Source organism: Ictidomys tridecemlineatus, chromosome 8 (assembly GCF_052094955.1).
Source record: "Ictidomys tridecemlineatus isolate mIctTri1 chromosome 8, mIctTri1.hap1, whole genome shotgun sequence".
NCBI lineage: Eukaryota > Metazoa > Chordata > Mammalia > Rodentia > Sciuridae > Ictidomys > Ictidomys tridecemlineatus.
In genome coordinates, this window is record NC_135484.1 from 20,634,720 (window position 1) to 20,645,376 (window position 10,657).

At 37.1% G+C, this 10,657-nt stretch overlaps 1 non-coding gene across 1 annotated transcript; it reads right to left on the minus strand.

Moving 5' to 3' along the window:
* Positions 1–10,040: 10,040 nt before the first annotated feature.
* LOC120889359 (small nucleolar RNA SNORA73 family) lies at positions 10,041–10,243 on the minus strand. Its single transcript, XR_005733268.2, has one exon. It is a non-coding gene; the product is annotated as a small nucleolar RNA SNORA73 family (small nucleolar RNA).
* Positions 10,244–10,657: the final 414 nt, after the last annotated feature.

Genomic DNA, 10,657 nt, shown 5'->3' on the forward strand with positions numbered 1-10,657 from the left:
AGAATATTCAAACCACAACACAGGGATGGTAAGGCATCCCATAGATTAACAGCAGATAACCTTGGATAGAAGAGGTAGGAGAGGAGATTTTGATGGAATGATGATTATTAAAAATCATCCAGAAAGAGCTGGAACCATGTCAGAAGTTAGAGTGACAGAGAACATGCAGGTGTTGTCAGAGATGCTGCTCATATCAGGAAGAAAGGGTGAGAAATACCCTGGGTTCTCAATTCTTCTTGTCTGACAGTCTGCTTGGCCTCGTGTCTCCTACTGGTCAAACCAATATGGAAGTTAATAGTCATTATAATGTAGACACACAGTCTATGGAAGGTGTTCCTCCTTCCCCATCTCTATCATGCACAGTAAAATTAAAGACTGTTACTGTATTTTGCTCCCATACAACACCTAATTTCTCCCATACAACACCTAATAGTTGCAGCATATTAAGTTTCCACCTAATATGCTGCAACTATTCTCTGTAGAAAGTATTCTCATGCTGTCCTTTAAGAAAGGAGACAGAAAGTTCCACCAGTCCCTATAGTAATCTCAGAAATATAAGAACCATACACAATATGCAGGCATCAATATTTTGAATTTGATTTTTTGTTGGCCCAATGACTTGTTAACTCAATTTTGAAGTTAAGCACTGAAATATTCCTTTTATAAAAAAGTAGAGGAAAGAAAAAGAATAGGGAGATAATAATATCCATATTTGTAACTGGTGCCAAGTCCATGTCTAGTGTTTTTTTAATATAGTTTCATTGAAATATAATTCAGATACCACAACATTCACCCATTGATAATATGTCATTTAATGGTTTTTATTATAGTCACAGAGTTGTACAACTATCACTGCAATTTTAGAAGATTTTCATCACTCCCCAAAGAAACTATGTGCTCATTAACTCCTACTCCTCATTGTAAAGATTCCCCCTCCCCATTTCTTTGAAGATCAATTCAAGACCCAACTATCCTAGCTTTTGGACATTATTCCCAGTTCTGAAAACAGAAGCATTTACTATCCAGAATATGCATTTGGATTCTCCATAATGCTATTCATCTTTTTATGTATGTGCTCTGTCTCTCCAATTAGATTATAACCCTCTTAAGAACAAAACTCTTGTCATGATTGAAGAGATAGAAAAAATATTTAGAATTGTAGCTGCCTCATTGAATTTAATCCTCTTTCATTTGTGCTTTGATTAACTCATATTACTGCAAACTTTTCCCCTAACAGAGTCTTTCCCCCCCTTAATAATTCCCCCCCCCAAAAAAAATAATTCAAAACTGGTGGAATAGATTTAACCAGGAAATCTAAAGGGTTTGTTAAAATCGAAAATAAAACAGATGAGAAAAATAACACTTAAAAATTACATGTTATTCTCATCTATGTCATCTATGTCAATATGCATTTAACATGTTCTGGAAACCCTAACGTTTCTTTTTTAAATTTTATTTATTTATTTATTCTAATTAGGTATATATGACAGCAGAATGTTTTTTGATTCATTGTACAGAATTGTAGCACAATTTTTCATTTCTCTGGTAATATAGGATGTAGTGTTACGCCACATGTGCACTCATATATGCACCTAGGGTAATGATGTCCATCTCATTCCACCATCTTTATGTTTCTTTTATTCAGCATTACAAAGTGTCCCTTTCCTGTAGCATATAACAAAGGGTGATGGTAATCAATAGGAAAATAAGACACATTTATTTCCTCTAAAAAATTATTTCCTCTTAAATTTGTAAGTAATGGTGTTAGACCTAATGCACTGGTTAATCAAAACTTTCAAATGCATAAATATTTAGATGTGTTTCAAATACATATAACAATATCTTAAAATCTTTCTCATGAAATGAAACACTAGAATAATTTAACATTTTTATACATTTCCTTATTTTTAATATTTATAAAATTTATCTGATATCTGGAAGATATCAGAGTTATATATATGAAAAAGTCCCTTCATATATCTGTTTATATAGTCCTTTCCTTCATTCTTTCCTCATTTTCCTTTCTCTGTTCCTATATTCTTCTTATGTTTTACATTCTCCTTAGGATGATATGGCACAACTTCTTATAATTGCTGGGAACAATCTTGAAAAACTAAGACCATGAGAATAACTATAAAAGGAGAAGGATGTCACATAAAATTAGTGCCAGCTTCTCTCTTGTCTTTACATTGCAGAGTCACTGTTAAAATACTAATGTGTCGTATATCCTGCTTTATTATACTAAGCACCAAAATAAATCCTTACACTGAATAGTATTTTGAAATATACAGAATATTTCAAACTAGATGACACCAGGTAACCTTTCTATACTACTTATTTATGTCTAGTATGGTATAAGTACTTGAGCATTGTGTTAGGTAGCTTTTCATTGCTGTGACAAATAACTTGAGAAAAACAAAGGGGGAAATGTTTATTTTGGCTCACAATTTCTGAGGTTTCATGCCGTGGTCGATTGGCTCCAAGGAAGAACCATCATGGTGGAAGGGCAGGGAAGTGGAAAACTTCTCACCTGGTGACAGACACGAAGCAGAGAGTGAGGAATGGGCCAGGGACAAAAAGAATTGTGTAGAATCTCCTTCTTCCAAACATGCCCACAGCCTACAGTCTCCACCACCTCGCAGCAGCCTCTCTGCTGTCAGTGGATGAATACATTGATGAGGTCAGAGACCTTGTGATTGTATCACCTCTCAAAAGACCCAATCTGAATTTTGCTGTATCAGAGACCAAGCCTTCAACATGTTGGTGGGCTTAGAGCTGTTAGGAAAAGAAGAAGGAAAGGAGACACGCAAAGAGTTTCTATTGCAGTGACGAGGGCCTGGATTAAGATCCTGGCAGTGGGGAGGGCAGAGAGAGTAAGAAGACCTGGGTGAGTTAATTTAGAAAAAAAAAAATGCACTTTGTCCTTCTAATTATATAAAGAGAGTATAGAGGGAAAATAATTCTTACATATTTTGCTTGTTTAGCTTGTAAGAAATGGGACACAGGAATATTTGTAGAAGGACAAACAAGTCAAAGCAACTGTGCCTTAACATTCTAAGAGAACATTAAAATGCTCAGAAGACAGTTGGAAATAACATTTTATATTTTCGCAGCGACAGTGGTGCTGGCTATATGTATGACAGAGTGAGAGGGAGAAATAGAAAGAGAGAAAAGCAGGGGTGAGAGACTGAACTATTGATGCTATTGATGAAACCACTAGAGATAATACGCAGAATAAAAAAGGAAGAAAAGATTGAGCTTAAATAGATCCCCTCGGAATCCCAATACTTAAACCTCCTGGAGAGGAACAGAAAAACTGATAAAAAACAAACAAACAAACAAACAAAACAACAACAACAACAACAAAAACAATAAGCGGTTAGAAAGAAAACTAGAGAAGTTGCTAGAAGCACGGGAATAGTTTCAAAAGAGAGTGGGTGCATGCCTGTAAATACCAGCAGAACTCAGGAGGCTGATGCAGGAGAATAGCAAGTTCAAAGCCAGCCTCAGCAACTTAGCAAGGATCCTAGGCAACTGAGGGAGACCCTTATCTCAAAGTAAAAATAAAAAGGGCTGGGGATGTGGCTGAGTGGTTAAGTACCCCCGGGTTCAATTCCTAGTACCCAAAACGAAAAAGTAGGTAACCATGTCAAAAGCCACAAGAGGCTATGCAAATTTGTTTCTCTATATGCTCTAATTTCTGTAATCTTTCCACCATTATCCTTGATTTTGATAAACAAAAACCCTCATAACACCATAACTCCATCTTTATTCTTTCCTAAATATTATTTTATTAGGAAAAATCTATTTTTAAAGCCATGTGAGATGATAAAACTTATGTTTTAGAAAGTCATTTGACTGAAAAACAAAAGTTTGGAGGCTTTAATCATAGCCCTAGAGATGTAGAGAAAAGGGGGAAAGTCAGGAAGTATGTTGTTTATTTAACTTGTGGAATTTTATATTCACATTACAGATGCAGAGTGAGCAACCCCGATGAGTAAGAGACAGCAAACTTAAGAATCTAGCTAAATACTGGGGCTATCTGTGTGGTCCAAAACACAGTGTAGGCATCGGATTCAAGAAGGTGTATTATTTATTGTTCTACAGAGAAACAGAAGTAATAAGGCATACAGAGAGCTATAAGAGGAGATTCATTATGAAAATTTACTCTCCCAATTTATAGAGGCCAACAAGTCCAAAAGAACAGGAGAACCAGGAAAGCCACTGTGGTACAGTTCAGTCCAAGTCCAGATGTTGGAGAACTAGGAGCTAGGGTCTAAAGGCAGAAGAATGGCCCAGCTCTGCAAGAGAAAGAGAATTCCCTCTTTTTCCTCCTTTTTGTCCTGTTGTGTTCAACCTATATGACCTTGCCCCACCACATTGGATATGGCAGATCTTCTTTCTTTGATCTACTGATCCAAATGCTAATTTCTTATAGAAATGTTCTCACAGAAACACTCAAAAATAATGTTTCACCAGCATCCTGTAGCCCATTCAAATTAAAACATAAAGTGAATCCTCACGGGAAGGAAAGGTAGCAGACAATAAATGGCAACACCACATATCCTCCCAGGTCGTGTGTCCCCTTTGTTTTTTTTTAATTCTAAACCTACTCTGGCAGTGATTGGTGTTCCCCACCAAATATCCCGGGTCTCCACCTCCCCAGTGTGTGGTAGAGTCCCATGTTTTGCCTCCTCTGGAGGATAAATGCACCTCCTGAATTTTAGCTAATAAATGGTGAGCAAAAGGACCTCAGCCCACTTGCAGACCAGCACCTCCTTGCTAATACAAGGCCCTCTAGGGCTCTCTTCCCTGAGACCCTGCAACTGTCCACATTGGAGTTGATATCTGGAGAGGCCACTGGAGTTCTTAAATCATAACAGGGAGCAGAATTCTGCTTGGCTCACAATGAAGACTGCTGTAGTTTGAATGTAAGTTTTTCCCCTCCAAAAACTCAAGTTGAAATTTGATTCCCATTGTGCAGTCGTAAGAGGGCAGGAACTCCATCTAGCTATGATGTTTAGAGGCAGAGCCTTTAGGGAAGTATTTAGGATTAGACATCCTCACCAGGGTGGAGTCCCCATGATGGAATTCTCACGTATTTGTAAGAAGAGGGAGACAGGCCAGAAGAGACACACAGGAGCACTTCCTGTCTCTCACCCTGTCATACTGTGTGCCCAGCAGAACTCTGACCCGAAAGAAGGCCAATAAATGCCTCACCCAATGTACAAATCTGAGAACTGGGCTGTGAACCAAGACAAACCTCTTTCTCTCTATGAATGACCCAGTCTGTGGTATTGTGTTATTAGTAATAAAAATTGGATAAATATAAACATGTATTATGAGAACTCAACTTCTGTGGTTCAAAGTCATCAAGACTTGAAACTTTATCTCAGAATATGCTTCACCTATCCTGACAGACATATATTTCCTGGGTAACTTCATAAACCCCCTCATCTTCAGCTGGCATTCATGTACTGACAAATCAAGATCCACAACTCCAGTTCTCACTCCTGAAATCCAGACACTTATTTTATCTGCCTTTGGGATTTCATATGCATTTCAATTTGGCTAGTCTAAAATGAACTCATTAGCAGTAACTGCATTTTTTTTTTTTTTTGAGAATTTCTGTCCTGGGTGCTCCTCATGCCGTTTACATGAATTGTGTCATCCCACTTACATAATAACCCTGAGGACTGGATATTATTTGTATCCCTGGTTTAGAATCTAAATAGTAAGGAGAACAAGAAGTGGTAAGGAGATGGAAAGTACAGTGGGAGGGTTGGAAGGAGAATCTTGAGAGCCAAGAAAAGGGAGCGATCCTCAATATGGTGTGCTACAGGCACGTCAAAGGAGGTGTGAGTAACAAGACTGTACTACTTTGCAATCATTCTACAGAGAGGGAAAGAGTACAGGGGGTTTTATAGGGTGGAGAGGATAAAGATGGAATTAGAACTTGGAAAAAAGAAGAAAAAAAGAAAAGTTCTTTTTTTAAATTAAATTTTTAATTGTTTTTTTAGATATACATGACAGAAGGGTGTACTTTAACATATTATACATACATGAAGTATAATTTATTCTAATTAGGATCCCATTCTTGTGGTTGTAATTCCCAGTCTTTTGAATTTTGAAACAGGCTCTCACTAAGTTACTGAGAGCTTCACCAAGTTGTTAAGGCTGACCTCAAACTTCTATCCTCCTTCCTCAGCCTCCCAAGTCTGGAATTATGGGCATGCAACCCCATGTGGGGCTTCAATACCTTTCTAATAATATCCTGTAATTTCTTTTCTTTCCTTTCTTTTTTTTTCTATTTTTAGACACTTCTCAGAATAGGATATACAATCAATCAACAAATATATGAAAAAAATGTTCATTATCATTAGCAATTAGAGAAATACAAATCAAAACTACTCTAAGATTTCATCTCACTCCAGTCAGAATGGCAGCTATTATGAAGACAAACAAGAATACGTGTTGTTGAGGATGTGGGGGAAAAGGCACACTCAAACATTGCTGGTGGGACTGCAAATTGGTGCAACTAATATGGAAAGCAGTATGGAGATTCCTTGGAAACCTGGGAATGGAACCACTATTTGACCCAGCTATCCCACTCCATGGTCTATACCCAAAGGACTTAAAAACAGCATACTACAGGGACACAACCACATCAATGTTTATAGCAGCACAATTCACAAGAGCTAAACTGTGGAGCCAACCTAGATGCCCTTCAGTAGATGAATGGATTTAAAAAATGTAGCATATATACACAATGGAATTTTACTCAGCAATAAAAGAGAATGAAATCATGGCATTTGCAGATAAATAGATGGCATCGGAGAAGATAATGCTAAGTGAAGTTAGCCAATCCCAAAAAAACAAATGCTGAATGTTTTCTCTGATATAAGGAGGTTGATTCATAGTGGGGTAGGAGGGGGAGCATGGAAGGAACAGATAAACTCTCGTTAGGGCAGAGGGGTTGGAAGGGAAGGGAGGGGGCAGGGGGTTTTTAATGATGGTGGAATGTGATGGACATTATTATCCAACATGTTATGTATGAAGACACGAATTGGTGTGAATATACTGTGTATACAACCAGAGATATGAAAACTTGTGCTCTATATGTGTAATAAAAATTGTAATGCATTCTGCTGTCATGTATAAATAAGAAAAAAATAATAATTTCTTAGCTGAAAGAGGGCCCAAGGTTGAAAGGCTTAATTTGGGAAATTTTTGTTTGTTTGATTGTTTGAATATAATGTTTTATTGATTAATAAAGTGTGGCTAGAGCATAATTTTAAAATGTCTACAATAACTACATCAAAAATGTATAAATACAAATGTAATCAACATGATATTCCCATGATAACCGTTGGTACTGTGACTCAATTAAGCTTATTTTCTTTGCATTTAATCTAAGCTGTATCCTCTGTTTTTTAATTAAATTTCCTTCTGATACATGAAAACAAAAAAAATGTATCAGTTAATGGAGTACCATGTGATGTTTTCATACATGTATGAACTGAGTAATATGTAAATCTATGTACACATATCTGCCTCCTCCAGCATTCTTCATTTCATTCAAGTAAAACTTTCAAAATCCTTCCTTCTAGCTCTTTGAAATGTACAGTACATTATTGTTTCCTATAGTGACCCCAACTTCTTTCCCCTATCTATAACTTCGTACTCACTGATCAACCTTTACCTACCCCACCTGCCCCCTACTCTCCCCAGTCTCTGACAACCACTGTGAGATGGGCTTTTCCATATTCCTCATGTGCATGAGATTGTGCTGCACCTGTCATTCTGCACCTGGCTTATTTCACTTAACATAATGGTCTCCAGTTTCACCCATGCTGCCACAAATTGTGGGACTTTATTCATTTTATAACTGAATAATGTTTTACAGTGTATATATACCACACTTTCTATATCCCGTCATCGTAATAGACACTGAGGTTGTTTCCATTTCTTGACTACTGTGAAGAGTGCTGCAATGAATGCGGGAGTGGAAGATGTCTCTTTGACATGCTGATTTCATTTCCTTTGGTTTATAGCCAGTAGCAGAATTATTGGCTCATAATGTGGTTCTATTTTTGATATTTCCCATCAAAAGTGTGCAAGGTTCCCTTTTCTCTGCATCCTTGATAGCACTTATTGTATTTGGAATCAGGGATTGAACTCAGGGACACTCGAACACTGAGCCACATCCCCAGCCCTATTCTGTATTTTATTTAGAGACAGCATCTCACTGAGTTGCTTGGCACCTCGCATTTGAGTTTGCAATCCTCCTGCCTCAGCCTCCCAAACCACTGAGATTACAGGTGTGCATCACCACGCCTGACTTGTATTTGTTTTTGTTTTTGTTTTTGTTTTTTTAGTTGTTGATGGACCTTTATTTTATTTGCTTATGTATATGTGCTGGGAATCTAACACAGTGCCTCATACTTATAATAAAGTGCTCTACTGCTGAGCTACAACTCTAGCCTCTGTATTTGGTCTTTTTTGATAATAGCGTTTCTTACTGGGGTGAGGTGATAGTTCATTGTCATTGTGGTTTTGATTAGCCTTTCCCAGATTATTAATAATACTGACCATATTTTTCATATACCTGTTGGTTCCTTGCAGCTCCTCTTTTGAGAAATGTCTATTTTGGTCCATTGCTCACTTTTTAAATTAGGTTATTGATTTGTTTGTTTCTCTCTCTCTCTTTCTCTCTCTCTGTCAATTTTTTTGAATTCCTTATATATTCTTGTATCTCTTCACACTGTTGATTGTTTTCTTGGCTGTGTGTAGAAGTTTTTAATAAAATTTAATGTTTCCAGTTTGGCAAGTCTTGCTTTTGCTTCCTATGCTTTTGGAAGCCATTCCAATGTCCTGAAGTATTTCCCATGTGTTTTATCCCAGTAGTTCATACTTTCAGATGTTACACTTAAGTTTTTAATACATTTTGAGTTGCCTTTTGAAACTGGAGAGAAATAAGGGTCTAGTTTCCTTCTTCTGCATGTGGACACCCAATTGCCCCAGCACCATTTACTGGAAACTGTATCCTTTCTTCATTGTACATTTTTAGTGACTGTTGAAAATCAGTAGATGGTAGGTGTATAGAGTCACTTCTAGGCTCTCTGTTCTGTTCCATTGGTCTATGTGTCTGTTTTTAACATCAGTACCACACTGTTTTGATTATGGCATATTTGAAGAATATTTGAAGTCAGGGATTGTAATGTTTTCTGCTTTGTTCTTTTCACTCAGGGTTGCTTTGGCTCCTGGGGTATTTTTGTTTTTGCTGTTGTTCCATGAAAATTTCAGGATTTTTTTTTCTAATTCCATGAAGGATATCGTTGGTACTTTGATAGAGATTATACTAAATCTGTAGATCACTGTGAGAGGTGTAGATACCTTGACCATATTGATTCTTCCAATCCATGATCACAGGTTTTCTTTCCATTTTTTGGTGTGTCCCCTTTGTTTTTTAAAGAGACAAGGGCAAGATGAGAATTTAAACATAAAAAAAAAATCAGAGACTATTTGAAGTTATTTGATGGTACAGTGTTTAGGAAAACCTATATAGAAATGGAACAATGTGCACAGATGTAGAATTTAGAGTTCTGTAGGAAAAATAATTTCTATTCTTCTGAAATTAGGTAAGAAAAGGAGGAGTATAAACAATTTTGGAGGAGTCAGGATTTTAAAAAGTTCATGTCTGATATTCTCAAGAAACCTTGTTAATATACCAGGGCCATCTGCTGAGAATTCTAAGAGGACAAAGCAGAGGGAACACTTAAAATATTTATTTAGGCTTACAAAAATAATGAGGTTAAAAAATTAAATATTAATGATAGAAATTGGAAAACACTTTTTTAGAAAATAATAAATTCCATAATGAGTAAAGAGTGAGTACTTATTCTTGGCCCCAGTCACCTTCTGTTTAATCATTCATGAAGCTATATATAGCAAGATGATGGTTGCTTAAAGGAATCTGAGACATTGTTATCAATAGTTTTAATTTCTTCTAAGAATAAGCTTCTTTTTTTTTTTTTTAACTTTGTTTCCTGTAGTTTGTCCCCTCAATCATTGTCCCCAAGACTCAGAAGTTGTAAAAAGATGCAGGTGTAGACTCGAGGCCCAGCTGCTTCTTCAACCTTGTGGAAAGAGACTGTCCATCTTGAGAAAGGACCTTATGCTCCCCTTTGCCACTTGGACAAAGATCCCGGGGAAAGAGACCTCTGAGGACTAGCCATGTGAATGGGATAAGCTTCTCATTAAAGCAACTTACTTGTTCCTAATGTGTGATTTAAGTGACTTCTTATATTGAGAAGAAGACCAGTCAAACTGAATGATCACTAAACAGGGAATTAGCAGAGCTCACCTCTCCTAGTTCAACCACCAGCTAGTCATCACCTGAAAACGACTCCACTTCTCCTTCTTTGCAATCACCTACTTGTCCACTCCAGATCTACACTCAGATCACCTCCTTCTACTTCACCTCCTCACCCACACTACCCTGAACTTTGAAAAGAAAGAAGATGCAAGAGAGCAAAGCATCTTGGATAAATTCCCAATAACTAGAAACTTGGTCTCTGCTGATGAAGAACTCGCCCTCATAACTGTGACTATCTCCTCCATGGTCCAGAGTGCTCGTGGATCCCGGGACCTACTG